The sequence below is a fragment of the Nelusetta ayraudi genome, unplaced genomic scaffold, assembly GCF_046127955.1.
Source record: "Nelusetta ayraudi isolate G7.1 ecotype Tasmania unplaced genomic scaffold, CSIRO-AGI_Nayr_v1 ptg000134l, whole genome shotgun sequence".
Classification (NCBI taxonomy): domain Eukaryota; kingdom Metazoa; phylum Chordata; class Actinopteri; order Tetraodontiformes; family Monacanthidae; genus Nelusetta; species Nelusetta ayraudi.
This window is the reverse complement of record NW_027466184.1, coordinates 65,001-92,086: the sequence shown is the minus strand read 5'-3', so window position 1 is coordinate 92,086 and position 27,086 is coordinate 65,001. Positions and strand designations below refer to the sequence as shown.

Sequence of the window (27,086 nt, the reverse complement as noted above, 5' to 3'; positions counted from 1 at the left end):
GGAATTTTTCTTGGGGGTGGCAGGGAAGAGGAGGAGGAGGAGGAGGGGGGGACATAAAGATTTAAATCATTTCTCCCTCCATATCAGCCCATTTTGTTCCCCACTTCCTGTCTCTCCCCGGAGCTTCAAGACACAAACTGAAAGTTTGAGTTTGAAAAAGAAAATAATAAATCATCAGGGAAGATGATATATATACATATATATATATATATATGTATATATATATATATATATATATATATATATATATATATATATATATATATATATATATATATACATATATATATATATACGTATATATATATATATATATATATATATATATATATGTATGTATATATATATATATATATATATATATATATATATATATATATATATATATATATATATATATATATATATATGTATATTATATATTTTTTTCACTTCCACCAGAAACAACCCAACTGGCTAAATATGAAAAGATTGGCCACATTTCCAAGAAGAAGAAGAAGAAGAAGAAGAAGAAGAAGAGGAGGTGGAAGGGAAGGAGGACAATGAGGGTGGGGGGGGGGGGAGGGAGGAGTCAGCAATCCTGCTCCTGAACAGGGCAACAAAATTCGTGAAATTTCAGAGAATTTCTGAAAAAAAAAAAAAAATCAGCAGTCGCGGGACATTTTTAAATTTTGTAATTTATTTTAAGATATTTATTTTTATTTTTGTGTATTTTTTTTGGACGCCGCAAAGACTTTTAAAGTGTCAGGTGCAAAAAAAATCTATAAATTCTGCACAAAGACTCTCCGCTGCCTGATTGGCTCTTTCATTTACACAACTTTCCAGGGAGTGAATGCTGGGCGCACGCACGCACGCACACACACACACACACACACACACACACAAGATCATTTCTTTGTGATAAATTAAAAGATTATCCTCTATAGCGACACCTTCAGTCGGAGCTGCAGCTCTGCGGCTCACATGATAAAAAATGTTTTTGCATATATTGTAAATACAAAATACTTTTATTTCATATATATGTCATTCACAAAATGCAATATATGTTTTTTTTTTCCCTCAGGAAGTGTCACAGTTACAGTACGGAGAGTTAACACTAGGTTTGAACAGTCATGATAAAAAAAAAAAAGCAATGGGCTAAGCAATGACAGTTTGGAGGGTGAATGAGTCCAGAGGTCGAGGCGCTTTCAACACGACACAACACACTGAGAAAAACTGTGTTTCTTTGTGTGTCTGTGTATAAAAACCCCAACGCCTGCCTGCAGTGGGACTGGATTTCTCTCGCTGACTGACCGCTTACATTAGAATGTTCACACACATTCACACACACTCACACTCTCTCTCACACTCACACACACCAGTACAGTCCTGCAGTGTTTCAGGTTGTGTGTCTGTCGCTGGCTGGTTGGTCCCATTAAACTCAGGTTCATTGGTGCCCAGCCGGGCAGAAACACCAGCGTGTGTGTGTGTGTGTGTGTGTGTGTGTGTGTCTTTAATCTCCCATTCCAACATGCTCTCGGCCCGCTGGCTCACATGCACACAGGGCATCATGGGAAGTCAGATATGGAACGGCAGCGTTTCCATCTTCTGGCTCCGCCCCCTCAGAGGCTCCTCAACATGGAAATGAAACCTGAGGTGACGACTCGTCAGAGTCACTCCAGTATCCAAGAACCATCACAATTAGCAACTGTTTTTTTTAAATGTATGTTTAATGAATTAAAAAAAATCTTCATTCAAATTGTGATTACTAAAGTAAATATTTAAACTTGTTTTTTTTTCACTAGGTTCATAATTAGGTTCAACCTTTTAATTCATATTTATATAATTTTACAATATGTGTGTGTGTGTGTGTGTGTACAATATTTATTTTTTCAATTTTTGAAACTGTATTGTATTATTTTATTCAATGATATTATAATATAACATTTAATAATTGTATAATTAAATACATCTTAATACACTTGGTTCTTATTACGTGAACCTCTTGTTTTTCTTCATATTTTAGCCGCAGAGCTGTGGCGCATTTTGACAGCGTGTGACTGTGAGTGCAGTTCCCGCCGCTGGCCAGTAGGAGATTAATCACGTCGAACGTGGCCCCGGCGGCTCTGGGTTCCGTCTTCCTGGAGTCTTACCAGGGCGTTCTTACGACCCAACAGACAGACGCACTGCACGCGCTCAGTAGGTTCTACTGCGACTGCAGCGCCCCGGCTCATCGCCACCTAGTGGTCAAGAATAGTCAGTGGTTGTGATAACGATTGAAATTGTGTGTTGGTCCAGTTTAATAACCTTAGAATAATAATCTTCACCCAGTGTGTGTGTGTGTGAGAGAGAGAGAGCTGAACCGAGTTGTTTACGGACAGAAGCGAGTTTCTTCAGGCAGAATCGAGTCAAACGATCGACAGCGATGACAACAACAACAACACAACATGTTTGCCGATCGTTTCGGATAATTAGACTTTAGCGCTTAGCCGCTACGAGCCCGACCAGATTGTTTCTGACGCTCCGCTGCTGCTTTTTTTTTTTCATTCATTTATTTATTTCTTTTTCAAAGTGTACTCAGGGAACGAAAACGCAGCTGAGGCCTCGTTACGCCTCATGTTGTTTGTTTTTTTTCTTTTTGAATCTCTTCTTGCGTTTGATGATGAAACTTCAATCAAAACCCCAGAAGGGATGAAAAAGAGAGAGAGAGAAAATTCCACCTTTAAAAATTTGTCTTTCTTCTTTTGTCCGACCTGTCGTGATCCTGCTGTGAAAACAGCTTAGTGTATCTGGGTTATTGACTGGATGCGTGGCAGCCAATCACAATTCCACCGGCAGCAGCGGTAATTAAAGAAGCGAGCGACGAGTCGAGTTTAATTCAGGTCAAATCTTCAACATCGTGGCTACAAAGTGTTTTGACGATGTCGGACAGAATGGCAATTTAGAGTTTGGGAAAAAAAAAAATTGAAATCAAAAGTTGACGGCGAAGCAGGAAAGCGGATTGACGGCTCCGCCCCTTTTCACTCCTGGCCCCGCCCATTTTACCCTTCACCCGCAGGGGTGTCTGTATTAAGGTGTGAAGGGGAAAAAAAAAGGAAAAATGTTGCAGAATAAAAACATGCTGGTTGCACAGCGATGTTTTAGCTGTGGAGCTAACGCTAGCTAACATTATCATTGTTGTCATTTTTTTGTTTTTTTTGTTTTTTGTACATTTCAGCATCCTCCCATATTGTCACATGACCAAAAGACATAAGTTAAAAAAAAAAAAAAGTTGCACGACAGTTCAGAGACCCGTTTTTGGGTCTCGGCTCCCAAAAAAAAACCATGCTGGCCAAGGTGAAGACAGCTGATGATGTCACCCGAAGGGGTGGATCTTGTACCCATTTGGACAGAAATGGGCAAACTTTTTGACTGGTGGGCCACAATGGGTTCCAAAATTTGACAGAGGGGCAGGAGCAGATGGATGGAGTGTTTTAGTGAGCCACCTCATAGGAGGAAAAAATGCATCATGGGGTTTGTAGAAAACATGTTGCTTTAATGTCTATTGAAAGTGAACAACAGCAAAGTTACAACAAAATCAGTGTCTTTGAAGCCCCACGGCATTTCACTCTTTCTTGAAATGATTCTTAAAACACTGAAAAAAAAAAAAGATTTACATCCCAATACAGCTGTTTTATGACTTACTTACTGTTAATATAATTTTTTCAAGTTCGGCAGGCCAGATTAAAAAGCTTCAGTGGGCCGCAAATGGACCCCAGGCCATTTTTTTTTCCGGACCTGAGAATCTGGTTGCTGAGTGCCGGCTTGGAGCTCCTCATCATCTCCATCCCTGTGAGCCGGTTCCAGAGCGAAGCTTTAAAAAGTCATCGTTAAAATCTTAAAAATCTTCCCCCACCAAAAAAAAAAAAGGAACCCCACAGGGAGCCAGAACAGGTGCCAGAAAAGTGCCTTCCGCCACGGTCGCTCCTCGTCAGGCCGACCTGAAGCTTTGATTCGGGCGTGTCGGGCGACGCTCGGCTCGCCGCCTCGGCGGGCAGATCAAAGCGTCGCTTCAGTCTGTCAGATCGCAGCGGGACGTTTTCTGAAAGCAGCGCCGCAAAACTGGAATTTGTTTGACGGAATGAAAAAAAAAAAACCCTCCTAAAACAAATTCAGAGAATCGTCCAAAAGACGGAAGAAAAGAGGAAAAACTGTTGGTTTTTCCGACTTTATTTGTAATAATAATTGTCATTGTTATCATTATTTTTATTATTGTTTGTATTATTTACGTCCTTGATGTTGACGTCATGTTTTTCCGTTGGCCAATCAAATCCTTAGAATCAGACACGACTCCCAAACATCCACCTGACAACTGACAACAAGCTCTGAACACTCAACTACTGCTTAGACGACCCGATCATTAGGCTAGCATGTGCCGTTGTGTTCCTGTGTGTGTGTGTGTGTGTGTGTGTGTGCGTGTGTGTGTGTGTGTGTGCGCGCGTGTGCGTGTGTTGGACTGTTGCAATAATTATCATAATGATATAAATAGAGTTGCATTGTGTGCTGTCTAATTCCGGAGGAGCTCTAACCGGCCGCCGTGACTACACACGTTCGCTAACCGGCTATTAGCTTAGCCGTTAATGAGGGCCTAGCCGCGGTTGCCGGCCAATCAGCCCGTGTGACGCTAATGTGCACGTTTGCCTGATGTTTTGGGACGACGGCGGGATTTTCAGCATCGTGGTGGCACGCTGTCGGTGGACGTTCTGCCTTTTTGCGATACATTCCACATTTTGCGACGAGTCGGGATGCCGGAATCCAGTTTAATCCAGTGTGGATTTTTTTATTTAATGTTTATTTTCTGTTTTTGATTTAACTCCCTCTGCAGATTCTACGGCTGAGACGTCCTGAATGGATTCCGACGCTTCAACACAAGACTTTTCTCCGCAGATCATCAAACACACACAGCACAGGTAGCATGTGAATGCACACACCCACACACACACACACACACACGCGTGCGCGCACACACTACACTGCACTAGTGTGGCAACTCAAAGATGTTCTTCCTCTGCTGGAAAGCTAAGAGATCTTTGGTGACCGTTGGCAAATCGGCTGTTTTTTTGCCTGGGAATGAGTTTCTGAGTGTGTGTGTGTGTGTGTGTGTGTGTGTGTGTGTGTGTGTGTGTGTGTGTGTTTTTTAAAAGACTTGGCTCTGTTCAGCTCCTTTAGTCTCTTCGGGCTCTCATTCGTTGCTCAGGGACTTTGAGGAAGTCCCCGGAACTTAAGCCACACACGTTTGCACGCGCGCACACACACACACACACACACACACACATACACACACACACACACACACACGCGCGCAGTCGATTGTCGTGCTCAGATGTGTGTGGTGTGTATCGGCTTGTCGGGGCTCAAAGCCGGGACAAACTCTTCTTCGCTCCTCCTGGAGCTGTTTTTATTTCCAGAGCCGGAGCGGAATTTTGTCGGAGGAGCCTGCCGACGAACTCTGTTTTTCAAGACGGTCCACACCTTGCACAACTGTGTAAAGACGATTCGTTTCCTTTTTCCTCGGTTCGCTGCGATTTCCTGCTCAGATCCGCGCTTGAAAAGCTCCGTAATCTGTTAACCTTTTTCCAGCCAAAAGTGTCAAAGTAGGAGTGGACCAATCAACACCTTCTGCTGAGGGGAAAGAGGCGGAGCTACAGCCAATTAATTACCACCAACTGGCTGCGCTGATAGAGAAGAAACCCAATCAGCTTGAAGTAAAAAAAAAAAACAGGTTTTGTTCACAGATCAGATTCCTGTGATAATGAAAAAATACAAGCAATAAATATAAATATATAAATCTAAAAAAAAAAAATGAGGCCGACGCCTCCATCTGTCTTCTAGACTTTCTTTTATCTTCTCTTCCTGCCACCTGACACCCTACCGGGTCCTCAGACGGCCGCGGAGCTGCTGTGATGTATGATGTTGTCCGAGCAAAACACTAAAGAGTCCCACAGAGGGTTAGAAATAGAAACACACACACACACACACACACACACACACACACACTCACAACCAGCTGTCTTCCAAACAGACAGTATTTACTTTTTTGTGTGTTTGAAGTTATTTTCTCCTGCAATATTGCCCTCAGTGTGTGTGTGTGTGTGTGTGTGTTCGCGCGCAAATGTTGGCCATTTTGCGATGACGAATAACACGCTTACTTTAAATGGGTCTAACTGCTGCTTGACGTAGAAACGCAGGGACGTGACGTGTTTCACTTCCTCTGTGTTTCTAATCGACTTCTCATCGGTTTTAATCCCACAAATCAAAAACGAACGCCAGAAAAAACAAATTGGATCGTTCATCCGAAACTCCGCCTCCGCCTCCTCCTCCTCCGACTGTCTCGTTGTGCGTGTTGCATGGGTTTTGTTGTCTGTGTGAGTCTGTAAAGTGAAGTGGAAGTGGAGCCCCCCGGTGGCCGGTTGCAGAACAGGCCTGACAACGATGCCGAGATCGGATTGACATCTCGAGCGCCTCGTGCAAACAGAATGAGGATCGACCGAGGTGACTGCCGACTGCGGCCGCCTCCCATCCTTCCTGGAGGTGGATCCCCCTGGTGGCCGGTTGCAGTGACTTCAGGCAGGACTCAGATATGAAGCCTTCTTGAACGGAGGACGGTTTCCCTCCTTGGCTGAATGATGGCACTTGTCAAAGCTTTTTCTGAAGAGGCTGAACAGTTTAGCTCGCTAGGCTAGGCAGCGCAGGCTCTGCCCCACCTGACTGGGTCCGCCTCCTTGTCTGGCTCCGCCTTCTTTAGCAAAATACTTTGGCTGTTTTCATCTGTGTGCAACATATTTATTAACTTGTGTTGGTCTGGACTATGAGAAAGTTGATGAGTTATGATATAATGTGTGTGTGTGTGTGTGTGTGTGTGTGTGTGTGTGTGTGTGTGTTGACAGTGTGGCATTATTTGGACAAACACAGCAAACTGACTTGTAAAACCATCCTGATTGTCTCGTTTCCTCACAACTGTGTTTGTACTGAACTTTCTCTTCTCATTGTGTCGTCGTTATCGTTCTCTGCATGCGACAAAGTCAAAGCTGTTTGTCGCCTCACTCACTCGTCCACACACACGGCGGCGCTGCTTCCTTTTGATGCTGCGGTTAATGAGGAGAGAATCCTCAGTGCTAGAGAGCGTGTGTGTGTGTGTGTGTGTGTGTGTGTGTGTGTGTGTGTGTGTGTGTGTGTGTGTGTGTGTGCGTTCGTATGCACTAAATTCAACCTTGTTGTGAAGTCGATTGAAGGAGTCTTTGCATCATATTTTGCAGACGGCTCTCAGTGAGGTCTTTCAAGGTCACGGTTGAGGAGGGTGGTCGAGGAAGCTGCAGGCGCGTCATGTTCCTCGGCATGTGACACGGCCTGAGGTGACTTTTTAAAGCAGGAAAAGTTGAGCGCAGTGAGATTTTGCAAGTGGCTCTAGTGTTTTTTTTCCTTGGAAGGGGGTTTCAGCCTGAAGGATAAAAAAATAAATAAAAATCTTTATTCAAAATCTCTGAGGACCGTTATTCTCAGAGAACTGACCGAACAAAATCAAAAGGTCATATTTTACCGGAACATTTGAAAATGAAAATCAAATAATGGAAAAAAAAAAACTAGGACTGACAAACTGCTCATTTGAATCCTCAATAGTGGGGTTTTTAGATGAGAAAAAAGCCCCTTGAAACTCTTGAACATTAGAAATAAATGTTTTTCACCCAATATGATACAATACGAAACAGCAGCTTTACTCAGGAAGAGCCTTAAAAAAATCTCACCAACAGACGGAAGTTTAACATCCTTCACCTGTCGGACAGCTGATCTGAAAAACCAAAGAAGAAGAAGAAGAAGAAGAAGGAGAGGAAGAAGAAAAAGCTGTTGTAAACTCGACCCTCTTCTTCTTCTTCTTCTTCCTCAGACTCGGCTCAGCGCCAACAGTGTGACTGCACTTATAACCTAGGGTCGTTAAAAAAAATAATCTTCTTCTTTTTCTTCTTCTTCTCTTCTTCTACTTCTCGTCTGTACTTCCATCTCCTCCGAGCCTCTCGGTCACCTTTCACATGTCCAAACAACCAAACCGCCCTCGGCTACGTCTCTCAAGGTTGGGCCGTTACCCATAATCCTTCTCTTTCTTTCCCGCTCCTCTCTTCCTGGCTGCCGCCGGCCTTTCGGGACAGTAAAAGACGGTCTGGCTGCGTCCTGTGGGACCCATAAAGGCCAATAAACCAGGAGAGAGAAATCGGACGGAGAAATGACAACTCCCCCTGCTGGCTGTTAATCACCGCCCTCCTTCTGCACCTCCCATTTTTTAAACACTTTAGGTTACACACACGCACACACACACACACAGGCGGTTCTCGTCAGTTTCAGCTACATGCTATGAATAGTGAAACGCTAGCTCCAGGGGTCTGTCGCACACACGACACGCCCTCTCCCTCTGTCTGTTGACGTCCAGGCTCCTTCCATCCTTTTGTTTGCAAAGTTAGCATGTTAGCGCAGGTGAATGTCTTCCTCCTGGTCCCACCCGACGGCACAGTTGCCCATCCACAGTTACAGACAGCGAGAAGCGACTGACTGATAGAATGCAACATGCTTCAACTGAATGCTAATGATAGCTGAAATTAAACCCTAAATCCGGAGGGTCGCCCTCTGCTGCCAGAACTGTAGCAATGCTGAGTTTCTACTAAAATTGTTGAGAGGTTTAGTTTCATTTTATCTGGCTTGGGAACTAAACAGGAAGTCTCACGTGGGGATACGGGGGCGGTGGGGAGGCAGGTCCGTCACCTATAGCCATCCCCCTGGAAACACCACGCAGTAGCAGAGCTCTATTAACAGAAGGCCACATTCTGGATTCAGGGGTTACATCCAGTTAGCTTGTCCTGCTAGTACACATTCGCAGTGCGACAGATTTTAATCATTACTCAACTTTTGCTTGTTGTTTATCTTGTTGTTGTTTGTTGCTTTGCATACTTTGCGTGCTGACCTCAGTTGTTCTCCTTGGTGGTGGGAAGGTAGAGCAAAAAAAAAAAAAACTCGTCCGTCTTTACGCACAATATTTTTCCGCTTTAACGGAAAAATATTGTGCGTAAAGACGGACGAGTCACATCTGCGAAGGCTTTCGGAAGGTCGTCAGTTATCGGAGGAGCCAGCAGGGGGAGCCGCTGCAGGAAGCAAGGAAACAGGAAGTCCAGTAATCCCACCTCAGCTTCTCCATCTCCATCTCGGAACGTGTCGCGTTCTTTAACGTCCTCGTTGGCAGTGAGTCCACGCCGCCGCTTCCTTCGCCACACTTGACATTTAAAGGTCCCACATTACGTACGTTTTCACCTTTATCGCCGCCGTTGTTCTGGCTCGACAGGGCCGAGTCGGGGCTGAGTGAAGGTGCTTTGAGGGATGTTTGTGAGGACAGACAGGAGTGGCTCCCTCTCCAGGTAGCTGATAAAACTGCTTCTCTTGTGTTTAGCCCAGTGTTTGCAGCCTCCTGCTAAAACTACCCAACCTCGTGTTCGGAAAAGGGCGGATTTTTTCTCAGAGGGCGGAGCCAATAGTTGTAGAGAGGTTTGAACGTCCATTGTGACATCACAAAGGGCTAATTTGACTGCAGATTCTCCACTGGGTCTGTCACGAGTTACGCGGAAACGAAAGTCAATTTGCGTTCCGAATGTTCCGTCGACGAAACCCTGCAGCAATCAGAGCTTGTTTGCTCGTTAGCATATTGTGGCTATAATGGTATACTTAGCCGCTAATTGGACGACTAATTGCGGTGATTGGACGCGTAATTGATGTGTAGCGGCGGCAGCGGCTGCGTAGCGACTTGCTTTGGTTTTTACTTGATTGTTGGCTTTGTGTAAGGAAGCGCCACCCGCTGTGATTGGCCGTCGGCCCCCAGAGTGGCGCCGAGGACACAACGGAGGAAAAACGAAAGGAAGGAAAAAGTTAGCCATGCACTTTTCTGCTTCTCGCCGCCACCAGACAAACAACAGCAAGGAGGAGGAGGAAGGTGGGGGAGGGAAGGAGGACACCAACGGGTTGCCATGTCTCTTCACCTCCGGCAACTCCAACACTCACAGACTCGACGCACGTCATCGGGTCGCACCGCCGCCAGCAAACCAGAAACAAAAAAAGAAATGTTTTTGTAAAACAATTCAAGAAAAAAAAAGTAAAGTTGTCTCCGAAAAGAAAAGTAAAGTGAGGACAAACAACGGAAATAATGAAAGAAATTATTAAATTAAACTTACAGCACAAAAAAACAAACAAAATAATGGAAAAAAAAAAGTTCCTGCTTTCGGTTTTCGTCGTCGCAGCCACGGACTGATCATAGAGAGTCTTATCTATTTTTTTTTTTTTTTTACCCCTTCAGAGGGTCCCAATGGTGAGCGTTGCCATTGGTTGGCGGGAAGTGCCGCTGTTTTCTGTGTTTTCTACCAGCAACTTCCTGTAACAGCAGGCCGAAATAGGAAGAGATCACTCCCTCCAGGTCTCAAGGAAGAAGGTGGATGAAGCCTCCTCAGTGATTGGCTGCTTGATGAGGCGGTGATTCTGTTCGGGGAGGAATCCTTGTTTTTTTTATGGTTATAATTATTATTATTATTATTTTATTTGTTTTGTTCTCGTGCTGCAACCAAACTTTGATATGTTCAATGTCGTTGCCGTCAAACTTCCTGTTTTTTGGTGCTACGGTAAAACTCAAGTGTAGCTGGTATCATCAGCGTGTCGAGTGCTTCAGATTGTGTGTGCGCGTGTGTGTGTGTTTGCGTGTCTCTCTGGCTGAGGGTTGTGCTCCTTTCTGTACATTCATTGTGCTTCAGGCTTGTTTGCAGTCGCCAGTGTCGTCAAAAAAGCACTGACTCCGCCCTCGTCCTTCCTTCGGAATGTTGCTCCGCCCACTTCCTTCCTGCTGCTGGATACATTTTTTTTTTTTACAATGTACTATTTTTTTTTTCTACCTCTCCTCCTCTCGGCGTCTCTCCGCCTCATTGTCCCCCAGCGAGTGGCTGGAATTGACTTGTCACAGTGTGTTTGTTACCGCGGCTCCGGCTGGCCCTCGCTCCCCTCGTCCCCGGCGCACTCACATCTCGGCCTGCTGACGACGGAATGATGAAGTCGCGGCTTGTCTCGCTCAGCGAGCTCCTCCGTGCCTTCGGCGGCCGCTGCGACCACCGGGGGCCTTGGGAGAGTCGGAGGGAAGAAGAAGAAAACACTTTTTTTTTTTTTGGTGTTTGGTGCTGCTGTTAGCCAGGCGCTAACGTCTCCTCCTCGTTGTGACTCCCCGTTCTTTTTTTGGCTTTATTTCTCACGTGTTTGGAAGGTGGTAACTGGTTGTATGCCTGAATACCTGAAAAATGTATCGGGTCGGATTTTCTGAAGGTTTTGCTCCTGGTCGTTGGTCCAGTTGGAGAATCTGTGAAGCCGTAGGAAAAAAAGAGGGAAAATCTGTGATTGACTATTGGTGGGCGTGGCCACACTTCCTTCTTAATTTTGGTTCTTACAATAATGTGGATTTCATTTATTAAAATTCCATCAATTCTTTTCCTCAGTTAGTTCTGCAGACCAGCAATTCTCTTTTTTTTTTTCTTCTTTTTTGTAATGGTATGGTGTCACCTTGTTAAATCTGCTGCTGCTGCTGCTGATGCTGATGATGAAGGTTTTCATCAATGGTTCCTTCTCTCACTGCTGATTTAGCTGATTGAAGAAGCAGCTTCGTCAACTTTGTCTCAGGTCACTGCAGCGACTTCTAGCAGGGAGGGTCTCTTCCTCCTCGTCCTCCTTATCATCATCATCATCATCACCATCACCATCACCATCACCACCATCATCATCCTCCTCCTCCTCCTCCTGCTCCTCCCCCAGCTCCTCCACCACCACTTACCCTTCCTGCTCCTCTCCTTACTCCTCCTCCCACTCCTCACCCTCCTGGCTCCCAGAGTGCGCTCACTCTTATCGGGGGTCAGAAGAGTCGTTCGACCTGAGCGATTCAGTCGGATGATTCAGACGTCAGATCTGCTGCTGCTGTCGTCTCCGAGGTGGAAAACTTTGACCCCCTCACGCAAAAACACGCCTGAGACGATGGCTAAAAAGAGTGTGTGTGCGTGTGCGTGTGCGTGTGTGTGTGTGTGTGTGTGTGTGTGTGTGTGTGTGTTTGTCGGCCGTTACTGCAGGCTCTGATCACAGATAACCTTGCTGTCCACTCACCGGCTCGTCCAAACACGCGTCCAGGCTGTGTGTGAGTGTGTGTGTGTGTGTGTGTTTGTGTGTGTGTGTGTGCGCGCGTGCGTCTGTGTGTGTGTCGGTGATAACCTTGCATGTGCCCGCTCTCTGTCACGATGTGAGGCGCCTGCAGTCTGATGGAAAGCATCTGGTTACAGCATCTGGACACACACACACGCACGCACACACACACACACACACACACACACACACACACACACACACAAACACCATGAGGGTAAATATAATACAGGACAGTGTGTGTTTGTGATTTCTCCATGAAGCGGAAGGTTTCTATTGGTCGGTTATTTATGAGATTATACACAGCAACATGTTTTCATTGTTGATCTTCTCTGCCGGAGAATTTCTTTTTATTATGCTGTAAACATGATAAATCAACACGTCAACACACTGTGTGGCACCATTCTTTGCAATACACAAAAAGCAATCTGAGAAAATAAGGACTTTTTTTTTGTCTATTTTGAAACAGGATGAGATACTTTTGTTTTTGTGGGGGTTTTTTTTAAATAATGACTGCTTTTTCTTTTGATAAAATGTAGCGAATCTCATTCGTCTTGAGAAAACTTGCCACGTTCAAATAATCCTGACGGAAACAACGACAATCGTTGTGATTTGCCTTAAAAAAAAAAAAGAATTCTGACACCCAATGATGTTTTCTCTCTATCTGACCTCACTTCCTGTCCCGCCCCCTCCGTCTTCTTCTGCCAGTTAGCTTTTTTTCGCTCTCAGCTCGTCAAACGGCAAACAGTCGCTTCCACTGGTGGCGGATTCTAATTCCTCCTCGCTATAAATCAAAAAGCGCCGCCGTCGTCGTCTTGTTTTTGTTCCCGCCACCTATTTTATTTTATTTATTTATTTATTTTTATTTCCCCCGGTGCCACCGCCTCAGATTGAAGGCCGGCCCTTTGATAACTGAAAAAAAAAAAAAAAAAAAAAAAAAACAACCCCAAACGCCTCTCCATCAAAACGTTAAATATCAATTATTTATCAAACTGCAGCAAACAGCCGCTGCTGCTCATCAGCGACCGGCCAGATTGATGCCGCGCCGCCGCCAATCGGCCAGAAATGAAGTCGCCTCCTTCGCTTGACGCCTCCATCAATCCGTCACACACACACACGCACACACACACGCACACACGCACACACACACACACACATGCTCTTGTTCTCTTCCCCCTCGTCTGTAAAGTGAAAGTTTCATAAATAAATGATGCTGCCGGCTGATGGAGCGGCTGCGTGTTGTTGTGGGAACGAGGCTCCCGTTGCCATGACAACCTGTCGGGGTCACGTGAGGTCGTTCGCCGCCACCCCCACCTCGTCAGGCTCTGCCTGCGTGTATCTGCGTGTGTGTGTGTGTTTGTCTGCTAGCAAAGTGAAGCAGACACACACGATGGAATAAAACACATTTTGTAAATTGGAGTGGGGTGATGGGGGGGGGGGGGGGCCTCAGGTCATTAAAGGGACAGTTCACCCCAATATTAGAATGTCTCCTTGCCGTTATGACCCCCGGAGTTGCTGGTTACGTTTTGATTTTTTCATCCCTGACCTGCGGGGGCGCCCTGGAGTTTTTTTCATTCCAATCTGCAGAAGAGGAAAAAGTCTGTGGCAGCTGCGGCTGTTGAAAAACGGTGACGTTAAAAGGTCTCGACGCACCACGACAACACCTGGGGATTTTTTTTTTTTTTTTTACATTTTTTTTTTTTCTTCAGCTTTCCGTCGCTGCGTTAAACATGCCAATCAATAAAGTCGCACCAGCGTTTTGCACTGTGATTAAAATTATACGTTCCGACCTGTTCGGTAAAGCCTGTGTTTTTTTTTAGTTTAGTTTTTTCTAGTCCCCGCCGGCTTTGATTATGTGTTGTTGTTGCTGTTTAGTCGCCACCCCCAAGCCACCCTTCCCTCCGCAACACCCCTCTGATTGGTCATTAACCCTGAAGCCAATCTGGAGGAACGAAATTAACTTTGTTTTGTTGCCGTTTAGTTTCAGGAACAGCGTCGAAAGTCTCCGGATGTCAAACAAGTTTTGAAGCTAAGAAGTCATTCACAGTGAAGATGCCTTTCAAAGGTCCTCACAGATCGGTGTCGTTCCAACCCTCAATGCTGGCACCTCCTCCAACAAAACCTCAATTTGAGCAGGTGGCTGTAAACACAGAGCTAAAAAGAGAAAGTTCAACGGCCGAACAGAACTTTTTCACACCTTCTGTGTCTTCAGGACCCTCGCCGGGTTGCAAAATGCTTTTATTTTCTCCCTTTTTCCCTGCATCACATTGAAAAGCTGTTGACTCTTTAGATCTGAACGAGTCGCTCCACACACTGGAGTCAATACATCGGACTTAAAAAGAATGTGGGACTTGACGAATCATCACTTTGGGCCACACACACACACACACACACACACACACACACACACACATACTCACACAGAACACAAGATTTCAGAAGCTCACCAGGCCACAAGGAGAGGAGGAGAAATTTAAAAAGGAGAAAGAAAAAAGAAAGATTGCGGGCGGTTGGATGAAGCTGCTGATCAGCGGGAACCTCTGAAGGACGGACAGATGGATGGAGGGATCGTTGGAGGAAGAGCAGGGAGGGAGGTGGTGGTGGGTTGAGAGGGGGGGACGGAATGAGGGAGGCAGGGAGGAGGGGTGAGGAAGCGACTCCTTCCGCACCTCCCAGTCATAAATATGGACGAGGAATAGCTCGACTCAGCCAGAACTCCCACGAGCAGAATGTTCATCAGGCTTCCACCGGAACAGACACGGGACTGCAGAGGAAGAGGGGGAGGAGGGGAAGGAGGAGGAGGAGGAGATGGAGGGAGAGGAGGAGGTAGAAGAAGAGGAGGAGAAGGAGGAAGAGGAGGATAAAGAGGAGGACATGGAGGAAGAAGAGGAGGTGGAGTAGAAGGAGGTGGGAGAGCTGCATAAAGAGAAGAAGACGGAGGAGGAGGAGGAGGGAAAAGAGGAGGAGGAAAAGAAGAAGAAAGTGGTGAAGGAAATGGAGGAGGATGAAGAGGAGGTGGAAGAGAAGGTATTTCTGCTGGTTTGAACACAGTTCCATGAACAACAGATGAACTGGGCCACAGGCAGCAGGTGGATGTGGGACCAGTCGAGCTGCTGCTGCTGCTGTCCGCCAGGACTGAAGCAGGACGGCAGGATTGAGTTTTTGTTCTGTTTTTCGCAGAGTTTTTTTTTTTTGGTCCTTTTCATCAGGAAGTTCCAGCAAAGCGAGAACGTTCGCTCTGACTGCACTAACGCGCTAATATGCTAGCACGCTAGCTTAGCATCACGTTTATCTCGTCACCGTCCATCCTGGCTGTCAGTGAGTGAATGTGTTGCTACCCCTTGCCATACGAAGGGGGCCCTAAACACCAAACAGCACCCTGGTGGTCTCTTTGAGAATGCAGCCACGTGCTCGGTGCAGAGCGCAAAAGCCAAATGGAGGGGGGGGGGGAAGAAACTGAAACGTTTTTCAAGACATTTTTTGTCAGATGGCAAAATTGCAGTAGGAAAAAAAACAACTTCCCTCCATGATTGTCATGATGACCTCCTCATCAGAGTGAGAGAAACACTGAGTCTCACATGTGAAAATTTGCACCTGCTCAAAAAATTTAAATAAAATAGAGTTTTACAGGATTATTTCAGTTAAGAAAAAAAAGAAACAGGAATTGGTGGCCGCAGAGCAGAGATGAAGGTTTTCTTTGCTTTTTCCCTGCTGAAAAAAATGTGCTGCTTCGAGTCAATGAAAAAAAAAAAAAAAAAAAAAAAACTGTTGGTCAAGTGGAACCCTTAACTGGATTTTACCCAGAATGCACTGGGCTTCCATCTCAATCTGCTCTCGGCTCAAAAAACATGTGTCATGCTGGTCTTTCACAGCCGGGTGGGTGTGGGTTGGAGGGCCGGGAGAGCGATGGGGGTGGGTTCTAAAGAAGACCAGAGTCCAGGTCTTTCAGGACATGAAAGTTCTTCACCCTGATGGTCTGAAGAAGAACCAGGAACCAGAAACATCCTGGAACTTTTTCCTCAAAAAAGAAAGAAATCTCGTCTTCAACCACCGACGGCTTCATTGGTTTCATTCGATCTTTATTTATTCTTATGGCCGCCTGCTGTGTGGGCGGGCTGAAAGGTGTCGCTAGAGTCATGCTCAGGACGGTGGCGGGAGGTGACGCCGTGACTTGTCTCTCGCCACAGACCAGATGCTCCTTCAACCCGGCGTCCTCGCTTGCTTCCTCCCCCACCGAGAAAAAAAAATGACCTCAGAAAAACACTCAGGGTGAGATTTTCTCACCCCGTGTGTGTGTGTGTGTGTATGTGTGTGTGTGTGTGTGTGTGCGAATGTGTATGTGTGTCTTTTGAAATTTTTGAAATCCTGCCCGGCCGTGTTGACGACCTCCAGCAGCCGGTAGTTTTCTCGCACCAAGAGGAGGATTTCAGAGAAAATAGGGAAGGAGAAGTTGTTCTCTTCCCCAGACTGGCAGCGACGCATCTGATTGGCCGGTTTTGAAGGTTGCAGACAGGCAGGAGGTGGTTTCGTCCAATCGCCTTCCAGGTTTTTCAAAAAAAAAAAACTCTCTGTGGGCTCTTCAACTAAGAACTCACGGATGTGTGAAATTAAACGGATTTCTTTACGGCCACTAGATGTCATCGTTTTTTGTGCTGCAAGTTTTCCGGAAACAAACGGGTTGACGGCAGGTGCAGGTTCCTTCATTTTAATGGAGTCGCTAAATGTTGCGCATACACTGAAAACATTTTTGGCCTCCTGGGTTACTTCAGCATTATGTGGCCCAATGAGGATGCCCCGTAATGTCACTTTCCATCATGCCTCTGTATCTCACATATTGCTGGAAGATGCATCAGCCAATCAGCCAATCAGAACCAGCCAAGATACAGCAGGTGACGTGACGTGACGTGACGTCACGCTGGGAATAAACTCTTTTCTGAGTTATTTTGGCCGACTTAAGAATCTATGTTGAAAAGTTTTTTTGTTTTTTTTACGGTTTTTACAGGAGTTTGATTTTGTATTGCGCTCCTATGGGGAAAAAATGCTTTTTGGGCCCCATGGTATTTTTGGCTGCAGCATCTTGGGTGGCCACCATTTGCACAGGGAGGGCTGCTGTGATGTCACTTCCTGCTCTGTGATGTCACTTCCTGCTCCGGATGCCATGTAAGCCGCAGCGGCTTCAACAGCCTCCAGACAAACAGTTTTCAGTGTGATTTCTGATTCATCTGTCTGGAATAAACAGCAGCTCGTACTGGCAGCAGCCTCCCCGCTGCTAATTGGCTGTGAGCGGCACTTTGGGAAGGAGTCAGAGGACAGAGGAGGATTCTGGGGGAAATACTCAGTCGCATTGGTGTTGTTGCAGTTCTTTGGGTTTGGGGGGGGGGGTTCCTCCATTTATGGTGAAGTAGATTTGGCTGTTGACATGAATTAGGGAGTAAATATGAAACTCTGTGTGTGTGTGTGTGTGTGTGTGTGTGTGTGTGTGTGTGTGTTTGTGTGTGTGTGTGTGTGTGTGTGTGTGTGTGTGTGTGTGTGTGTGTGTGCGTGCGCGCGTCTGTGGGCGTCTGTGTGCGCGTGCGCGCACTCTAAAAGCTCTCCTCCTGATTAGTGAGTGTGAGGTAGGAGGAGAGCGATTCTGTTTATCAAACACTTTCCTCCATCAAATCTGATTAGCTCAATGTCACATTGAAGAGTTGGACCTCTCCACTTCCTGTGTGTGTGCGTGTGTGTGGGCGCGCGCGCGCGTGTGTTTGTGTGTTGGTGGCACACACACAAGTGTTTTGCATCTGAGTTTGAGGCAAACGTGGCTTTTCATCATTCCTGTTCCCGCTTTTGTGCGTGGTTGCGCTTTACTTTGTTGTTTTTGCCTTTTTTAATTTGGTTTATCCTGTTTTATTTATTTATTCACCATCTGTATTTACTTTCTTTCTGAGTTACGATCTTACAAAAAAAAAAAAAAAAAAAGTCTGGCAGCTAAAGTTTGAGTGTTTGTTTTTGGTAACAAAACAAAGAATACTAGGAAAGAATATATATGAACGTTAAAAATCCAGATCCACTCGCACGCATTTAACCTTGACATGAGCAATTTGCTCTCTGATTGGGTCACTAGAAATTCATGAAAAAATTAAAAATTCATGCATATTCATTAGCCAGCCACGGACTGGACACAGGCCACATCTGAATTATACATATATATGTATATTTTCTATATTTTGCATAACATTTCATCTTCTTCTTCTTCTTCTAAAACTTTCGCCGGTGTCTTTGATTCCATTTATTTCGTGTCAATTCCACTTAAATACACTTTCTTATTTGAGATGACAAGCTGCACAAAACCTCAGGAAACTTTTTTTATTCTCTGCGTCTCCATTAGGGGGAGTTTTGCAGACCGCCCTCCTGGCAGGAATCGACATCAGAGCTGAGTCATTCCTCAAAATATATTGTATTTTTTACACGGCTTGTGCGTCAGGTGATAACCAACTTGGGGTGTTAAGCAGCAGGTGGCGCTCAAAACTGTAAAAGAAGGAAACATGTTCGCCAATCAGAAGCCCTGAAAAATAAAACAATAAAGTCGAATTCCTGCTAATTGTTAAACAATGTTTTTTTTTTTTTTTTTTTCAAGTCGATGAAGTAAAAAGTCTACTTAGAAAAGTTCCACCTGGAAACTATTTTGTTCTGATTTCTTGCTGCTGCTTCAGGAGATAAAGTGGCACACAGAGGTGTCACCCCCCCCACACACACACACACACACACACACACACACACACACACACACACACTTCATAACTCATACTAAAAGAAACAAAACCTTTTTTTTCTATTACAAAACGTTTTGGTTTCAGTGACCTTAAAAAAGCTGTTTGGAGGATAAGTTCAAACCACACAGAGAAAAGAGCTGCGCTGGCAGAATTCTCCTTCTAAACAAGGATCCTTTGACCAGAAATACAATGAAAAAAAAAAATACTTAAATGCTTTTTTTCAATTTATATAATTTGATGTGGACAAGCACATGTTTTGCGTTTGTTTGTTTCTGAAGCAAAAACAAATGCCGACTGTCAGCAGCCGCGAAACAAAAAAGCACACAAAAAAAGCTTCTCACTTCAAAGGGGTTTTCAGGCTGGAATTCCAAACTGTTCCTGGGAGTTAAAACTGTGGTGCTGGGAAGAAGAGAAGCCAAGGCGAGGATGGAAGGAAGGAGCGACGCCGGGAGATGGAAAGTCTTTTCTCGATGGAGGAAAAAGATGTGAAAAGATGTGACAGTGTTTTTCACACTCTTTCATGAAGGCGGCTGAAGTCGTTCTGATTGGACAAAGCCGTCGCAGACGTGGTGTCCTCGAGGAGGTCGTCCTCTGCGTCTCCGAGCCGAAAAGTTCTGGACTCGCTCGCAGTCGTTTGTTCGGGAGGACGGCGAAGCTTCTGGGCGTCTCGGCAGCGGCTCCCTGCTTTCTGGTTGTGAGCTGTGGTGTCGTTGCACTTCTGAGAAACACTCCCCGCCTGCAGGTGGCGCTCCTCCTGGGTTCGGGTTCGCTGACGTAATACAATGTAATGTGTGTAACAATCAAATAGGGGTCGAGCCACGACCAAGTGATGAGTCACCACGTTTGAAATCGGCCTCCGCGGTTTAGAAATAAATTTCTTCTCTTCGGTTAGTTCAGTAGAAAATATCACAGTAGCTCCGCCTCTTTTCCTCCTCAAATAATGCTGATTGGTCCACTCAGATTCTGATTCTTGTTTGAAAATGGAATTGTTTAAGTTTTTATAATTCGGATGAGTTTTCAAAATCATCGATCCAATTTTTATTATTATTATTATTATTTTTTTTTTTTTTTTGGGGGGGGGGGCGTTTTGGAAGTTTTCTCCAAGTCCGAGGCCATGGTTCTCGACCAGTCAAAGGTGGCTGCCCGCCTCTGGGGTTGGTGGAGAGGCCCTGCCTCAGGTGGAGGAGTTCCTCGGGGTCTCGTTCACGAGTGAGGGAAAGATGGAGCGCGAGATCGGCAGGCGGGTCGGTGCACCGTCTGCAGTGATGCGGTCGCTGTACCGATCTATCGTGGTGGAGAGGGAGCTAATCCCAAAGGCGAAGCTCTCGATTTACAGGTCGATCTACGTTCCCACCCTCACTTATGGCCACGAGCTTCGGGTAATGACCGAAAGAACGGGATCGCGGATACAAGCAGCCGAAATGAGTTTCCTCCGCAGGTTGGCTGGGCGCCCCCTTAGGGACAGGGCGAGGAGCTCAGTTAATCAGGAGGAGCTTGGAGTAGAGCCGCTGCTCCTCCACAAGGAGAGGAGCCAGTTGAGGCGGCTCGAGGCATCTGCTTCGGATGCCTCCTGGACGCCTCCCTGGAGAAGTGTCCCGGGCATGTCCTAGCGGGAGGAGGCCTCGAGGAAGACCCAGGACACGCTGGAGGGACTGTGTCTCTCGGCTGGCCTGGGAACGCCTTGGGCACCCACCGGATGAGCTGGAGGAGGTGACTGGGGCCAGGGAAGCCCCCACGACCCGACTCTGGATAAAGGGGTGGATGGATGGATGGATGGATGGATGGAAGTTTTCCTTGGCACAATCGTAATTTTACACCCAATGTCGAAAAGGGGGCGGGGTCAGTGAGGTGCAGCCGCAGACTGTGACTTCGTTTATAGTTAAAAATTGTGTCTTTTGTGTTTCAGAGTTGCCTGAACGGACGACCAACCGAGCAGCTCCCTCCGACCACTAGACACCTCCACCAGTCGGTAGGTCCACTGCGGCTCCTCCGTCTTCCTTTGCTTCTTCTTCTTCTTCTTCTTCTTCTTCTTCATTTTTTGTTGGGTTTTTTTTTCCGCCAGTAAAACCGCTGCTTTTTCGCTCTTTCGCTCGGTTCCGCAACGGTGTTAAAGAGTGAGAAGATTAGCGCCAATCTGTCTTGATTAGCCTATTCTTCTCCCAGTTGGAGGTGGAGGTGGGGTGGTGGTGGTGGTGGTGGTGGGTGGGGTGAGTCGGGGTGGGGGGGTGCTGTGCAATTTGAGCACGTGCAGAAGGAGAGGAAATGATTGCGATCAATGAAAAAAAAACAAGCTGACAGAGTGAGAGAGAGAGAGAGAGAGAGAGAGAGAGAGAGAGAGAAAACTAACAAGCAAATGAATGAATTGCCAATTTCTGTTCCTGTTGAGGAGGAATGTGTGTGTGTGTGTGTGTGTGTGTGTGTGTGTGTGTGTGTGTGTGTGTGTGCGTGTCTGTGTGTGTGTGTGTGGTTATCAGATTTGTCTTTTGTGACTCGGAACGGGAATGATCGGGGTTTTTTTTTTTCTCGGCTCGTTACCACTCAACATTTCTCACAGAAATTTCAAAAATCTCCATTTTGACGATTTGACAATTCCGATTGAAGATTTTTGACGATTAAATTTCTGTCTCTCTGCCGGAAGCAACGAGAAGAATGTCGCGGAACCGTCACTGTGTGCGCAATAAGTGCATTGACAGGCGAATGTTGCGAATTCTGAAATGTTACAAACACATGAAATGCATATTTTTAATCTCACAGAATATTTTTCCATCCGCCGTAAACACAGCAAATTGCAGCAAATTGTATTGCATTGTATTTCTACACATATCTGAAACATGATTCTACATCTGACCTGAGTGACATCACTGGTCCAGGCTTGACCCTCGGCTTAACTCCGCCCACTCTGCGTTTCAGAGTCACACACTCACATACACACACGTATAGAAGCAAACATACACACACACACACACACACACACACACACACATACATACTCTGAGGTCGCTGAAACCCTGAGGCTCTGCAGCCGCATTTGTGTGTGTGTGTGTGTGTGTGTGTGTGTGTGGGACCCCTGCTGCACTGCTACTGGCCCGGAGCCCAGTCCGCCAGTTTGTCGGGTGAAATTCAGTGTGCGTTCAGAGTTGTCGGTCTTTTTTTCCGAGTGTTTTTTTTATTTGTTTTCTTTCGTGTGTTTTCTTGGTTTTTTTCTGCCATCCGTCAAGCCTTGATGTGTTAATCATCGGCTTGTGTGCCGGCGATCAAACAGCTTTCACGTACAGGAGAATCTGAGAGATGAGACTTTCTCTGCTGCCGCTCGACAAGACGGATGTTTACAGCAGAAGCCGCGTTCTGTCGCTCGTCCACGACACAGGAGAGCAAACACAATGAAACTGTAGATATCGCAGTCGTTAGAGGAGTGAAGTGTGCGTGTGTGTGTGTGTGTGTGTGTGTGTGTGGCGAGGGGGATCCTGGTCTCAGGCTGCTGATTGGCTCACACGCTTCTCGAACAGAAACTAATAAATGTTTTAGATTTTTTTAGCCTCAAACCAAAACTGCTACTTCGGTTTTATCGCCTCTTGTGCAGCTTCTTCTTCTTCTTTTTTTTTTTTTTTTAACCATAAATAACCTCCACTGGCTCTTCAGAACTTTGGCACTTTATGGAACTTGAGAATTTTTTGCTTTTTGACCTCCTGGGCTGGTGGTGCCTGATGATTATTTCGGTGGAAAAATCTGTCTGTCAGGTTTCAGTGCTGTCGCTGTTTTTCGATGCTTGGCCGCAGGAAGCAGAAAATGTTTCCAACAACATCCAGGTCCTTGTCTGATGTCATAGCGTGCCCTTGTTGGCGGTCGGAAGATGAGGGAGAAAAATGTGCAACTGATGTTTATAATTTAATCACAAGTTGTTTTTTTTTGCTTCTTCACTGCGATTTTTACTTTTCTTACCGTTTGTGACTTTGCCCCCCCACTGTACCCTGATGGTTTCCTGTGCAGGCGGCACAGCAGATCTAACAGTTGAAAATATTTTTCCAAGCCTTCAATCAGCCTTTAATGTTTTTCATTATTTAAAAAAAAAAAATGACTTACTTGCATGAGGCTGATATCAGCCACTAAATTCGTTCTTTTGTCTTTATAATCACGCTTTCAGGTCAAAAATGATTTGCAGAGGAAACAACTGAGTGATGGAAACCTGCTTTGACTTGGCTATTTTTTTTTTCCATTTATTGAAGTCAAAAGGCTGCACACATTTTTATTAGCTTTATTTTTTTTTTTTGCTGTCCGCTGACACATGATCCAAACACTTTATTCAAGTGTATTTTTTTCTATTTATTTATTGCTTTTTAATGAACTCCTCGTTGATACTCGATCTTTTCCAACCAGACATCGAAAAAAAAAAAAAAAAAACGTCCGAGGGCTCCATTAGTTTACAGTCGTTAGTCGGCAGACACTTGTCGTTCTGGTTGGCCGGGTCGTTATTCCCGGGGACACGCCTCCTCCCGCCACCTGACGGGCCGCACGGCGCCCCCGCTGTGTTTATTGGTGCAATCACAGGCTTCGCTCTCCGCAATGATGATGATGCTCCGCCGGTGGACCAGGTGGGAGGGAGGAAATTAATTATAAATAATAATAAAATGACATGAATACATGAATAATTTCACCTGTTAAAACATTCACAGTTGCAGCAGGTTTCAAATCGAGTCCCACATGTGCAGCGAAGCCGCACTCGTTCGCCGCTTTTTGCTCTCTCTTTTTTTGGGGGCAATGAAAGATGCAAACGAGGAATCAAGGAAAAAAAAAATGAACAGGGAACAGAAGGAGGAAACATTTAAATATTAACAGCGGTAACAATAAAAACAGGAGGCAATTTCCAGTCCACCTGGAGCCCCGGCTGTAGGCTTGGCCTCCAGGGAGCGCCACGTCCGTGAACGACTGAAGATTAAAAAGTAACAATTTCCCTCTGTCATCGCCGTCCGGTCAGGTGACCGACTTCCTCAGTTCTTTTTGTGTGCAAGGTTTGAGTTTTGATTGGGTGTTCAGGCTTGACTGGACTGATGAAGTCAGGCTTTTTTGTGAGGAAGGAAAATAGTGTATAGGGATAATAGTGACGGATGAAGTAGCTGCCCGGTCTTTTGATCAAAAATCCTGATAGATTCAAGACAAAAATGTTTGTTAAACTAAAAAAAAATTGGCTTGAAGAAAGATGAGCTAAAATCAGTAAATCCTGAAATGAAAGTGAATAGAATGAATGACTGTAGCTGTCAAGTTTGCTAACTGCTAAGTGTAGCTGAAGGGTTAGCCGACTGTAGCTGTTGCGGTAGGGTAGCTAACTGCTACCAGTAGGTGTAGAGCTAGCTAAACACTAACAGTAGCTGTAGGGATAGCTAATTGCTAACAGTAGCTGTCGGGCAAGCTAACTGCTAATTGCCTGCTGAAGCTGTAGGGGTAGCTAACTGCTAACAGTAGTGCTAGCTAACTGCTGACTGTAGCCGTGATTCACTGTCCCTCCCAGTAAACAAAAAAAAAAAAAAAAAAAAAACAACGACTGTGAAGCCTTTCCTCTACGCTGCAGCAGCGTCCTCAGGTGGGAATTAACGCTTTAATAAAGTCTCAGACCAAAGTGAACCCGGTTTTCCGGGAACCTTGGCAGACTTGTTGAAAGAGGCCTTGATGGTTGATGGCCACCAGCCTCCTTGCTAGATTTTAATCTTGTGTTTTATTTATCTTTTTCCTTCTGTGAAAGTGAAAGTCGAAGGAGGACATTGTGTATTTATCGGCCCGCTGACACAACTCGATTAAAGTTTATCCGACCGTCATGGTCAAACTTCAAATTGCAGGTGTTTCAGTGGCGACGGACTTAAATACTCTGACGCCTCAATTCGCTTCGGCCTTTTACGGCAAAGAGCCTTTTCTGTCCAGGAAGAAAAAAGGGGATTTTAAGGAGAACCGTTGGAGTTTAGCGACAGCAATGATCCGGTTTGAGGCCAACTGCAAAACGCAGCCGCAGGTATGTGCGACCACTGATCTGCCCGGCAACAGCGGCCGTCGGCTGTTTCCTCTGTCGGAAGCAGAGAAGCTGCAAGAATCCAGCAAAACAAATATTTAAACAACATCTTTTTGTATTTAGAGTCCTTGGCGTGTTTTGGTGGAGGGACTTTCTAAAGGGCAACAGAAATAACAAATGCCAGAAACACAGCTGAATTGTTTTTCTTTTCTTTTCTTTTTTTTTTTCATTTAATTAAAACAGAGCCAATAAAAAAAGATCCAACAGGCCCATTCTTCTCGGTTTCATAGAATCAAATCCAAAGATCAGCCATCAAAACAAAATTTCAAATATTTACAGGAGCGAGTCTTTTTTTTTTTTTTATCCGTTTTCTTTTTTTGCTCCATTCCAGTCCCCCCCCCCCCTCAGAAACCCATAATCCGAATATTTAGAATTCATCAGTGGATCCTGTAGTTCTTGACAGAGGAGGAGGTTAGCTAGCTAACCATGCTAAGGGCACATGCCATTTCTCATTCAAAAACCCAGTGTACTTTTACCAGCTGAAACCAGATGCTTTCTTGCACCTTCCACATGTGTGGAAGAGGGAGGAGTTCCAGAGGGGGCGGAGCAAACACTCTGCTCTGATTGGTGGAGAGATCTCTCACGTCCACTTTACACTTTTGGCCTGGACATTTTGGCCGATTAGCTCGTCGGAATTCCCTCCAGCAGCCGGAGAGAGAAAAGCATCTCTCAGACGGGAACGATTTCTGGCCTCCGTCTGGAAGAAGAGACGGGAACACCGACCGACTGACACCTGAGCCGCCCTCCTCCTTTTTTCCCTCCTTTTTTCCCCTCGCAGGGTTTGTTCTGGTTGTCTGCTGGTGAAATTTTCTGTCATTCAGTAATTTCACTGCCATTTTTCTCCCACCACTCCAGTTACTGCCGGCTGAAGGTGGTGCCACTCTTTTCATAAACCAAGTCCCGAGAAAGCAGTGTGTTAAAAAAAAAAAAAATTAAAGATTTCGTTTGTCAAGCTGAAAAAGGATTTCACTGTACAAGAAGATGGGCAGAGCTTTTATTTTCTTTTTTTTTTTTTAAAAAAAGGAAGTATCAAAATCATGCATTCTTTGGTTTTGCCAGCAGGGGTCGCCAACGTTGGTTGCAAAAACACTAAATCTGACTGGTTGTCAATACAGAAAGGAGCCCTACATTCACACCATTAGACCTGGCTCAAAATTTATTTATTTATTTATTTTTTGGTTTAAACCTCTTGCAGAATAAAAAAAAAAGGTTAAAAAAGAAAGGTTTCGGTCTAATTTGGAGTGGGGTGGAGCTACCGCTTGGGCCGGGTTGCCAGGTCTTGTCTCTGATTCACCAGAGATCTGTCTGATTCACTTACAGATGTCTGTTCCGGGGTGAGTCAGAGGGAAACAGTCGGGGTGGTTTCGCTCAAACTGACATTGACGTTCAACATCTTTTCCCCTCGTTTCATTCAGGAAGTAGAATCAGTAATTATTTTTTTTTGTTTTGTCTTTTTCCAACGTGAAATCGAAGTGACATTTTCATTCACACGCTGACAGGTTACATTGGCTCTTTCTTTCCTGCGTGTGCATTCCCTCCCCCCTCCGCTAGGCTCCGCCCCCTTCCCACCGACCTTCTGAGCAGAAAAATTGTGTCGCAAGGAAAAAAAAAACAAGAACTGCGCAGCGACACGCTGAGACAAACGACAAGCAGCGGGACAACCCAGCCTTTGTGTCGGGGGGAGAGGAAAGCTGCTACCTGGAGGTGGGGGGGGGGGGGGGGTGGTGATAACAGGCGGCGATGTGCGGGGGGTGGAAGGGGGGGGGGGGGTCCGAAACTGCCTCTGGATTCGACCCTTTTTTTCTCTGCCACTATATTCAGCGCTGTAGCTGCGGCGAGCATCAAAGGGGGTGGGGGGGGGGGGGGGGGGGGGGGACAGGGGGAGGGCGGGAGGGGGCTTTGCTCAATATCAATGGAGTCATTGTTGGCCGGAGTGGAGCTGCTTCACCTCTGACGGGTGTCTGAGGAGCTGCCGACTCCAGTTTCAGCTCCGGTTTCTCAGCCAGTGACTGTCGTCCATCTCGATTCTTCCCGAAGGAAAGTTTCTCTACTCGGGTGGGGGGGGG

The 27,086-nt window shown here is 45.7% G+C and overlaps 1 protein-coding gene across 1 annotated transcript in view; it reads left to right on the top strand.

The window, feature by feature from the left end:
* Nucleotides 1-4,842: 4,842 nt before the first annotated feature.
* Nucleotides 4,843-27,086, top strand: part of LOC142904908 (teneurin-3-like) — a 38,782-nt gene continuing 16,538 nt past the window's right edge. The window contains exons 1-2 of the mRNA XM_076051305.1: nucleotides 4,843-4,928; nucleotides 20,872-20,934. The gene's annotated coding sequence lies outside the window, so the exon portion shown is untranslated. The remainder of the gene's footprint in view (nucleotides 4,929-20,871; nucleotides 20,935-27,086) is intronic.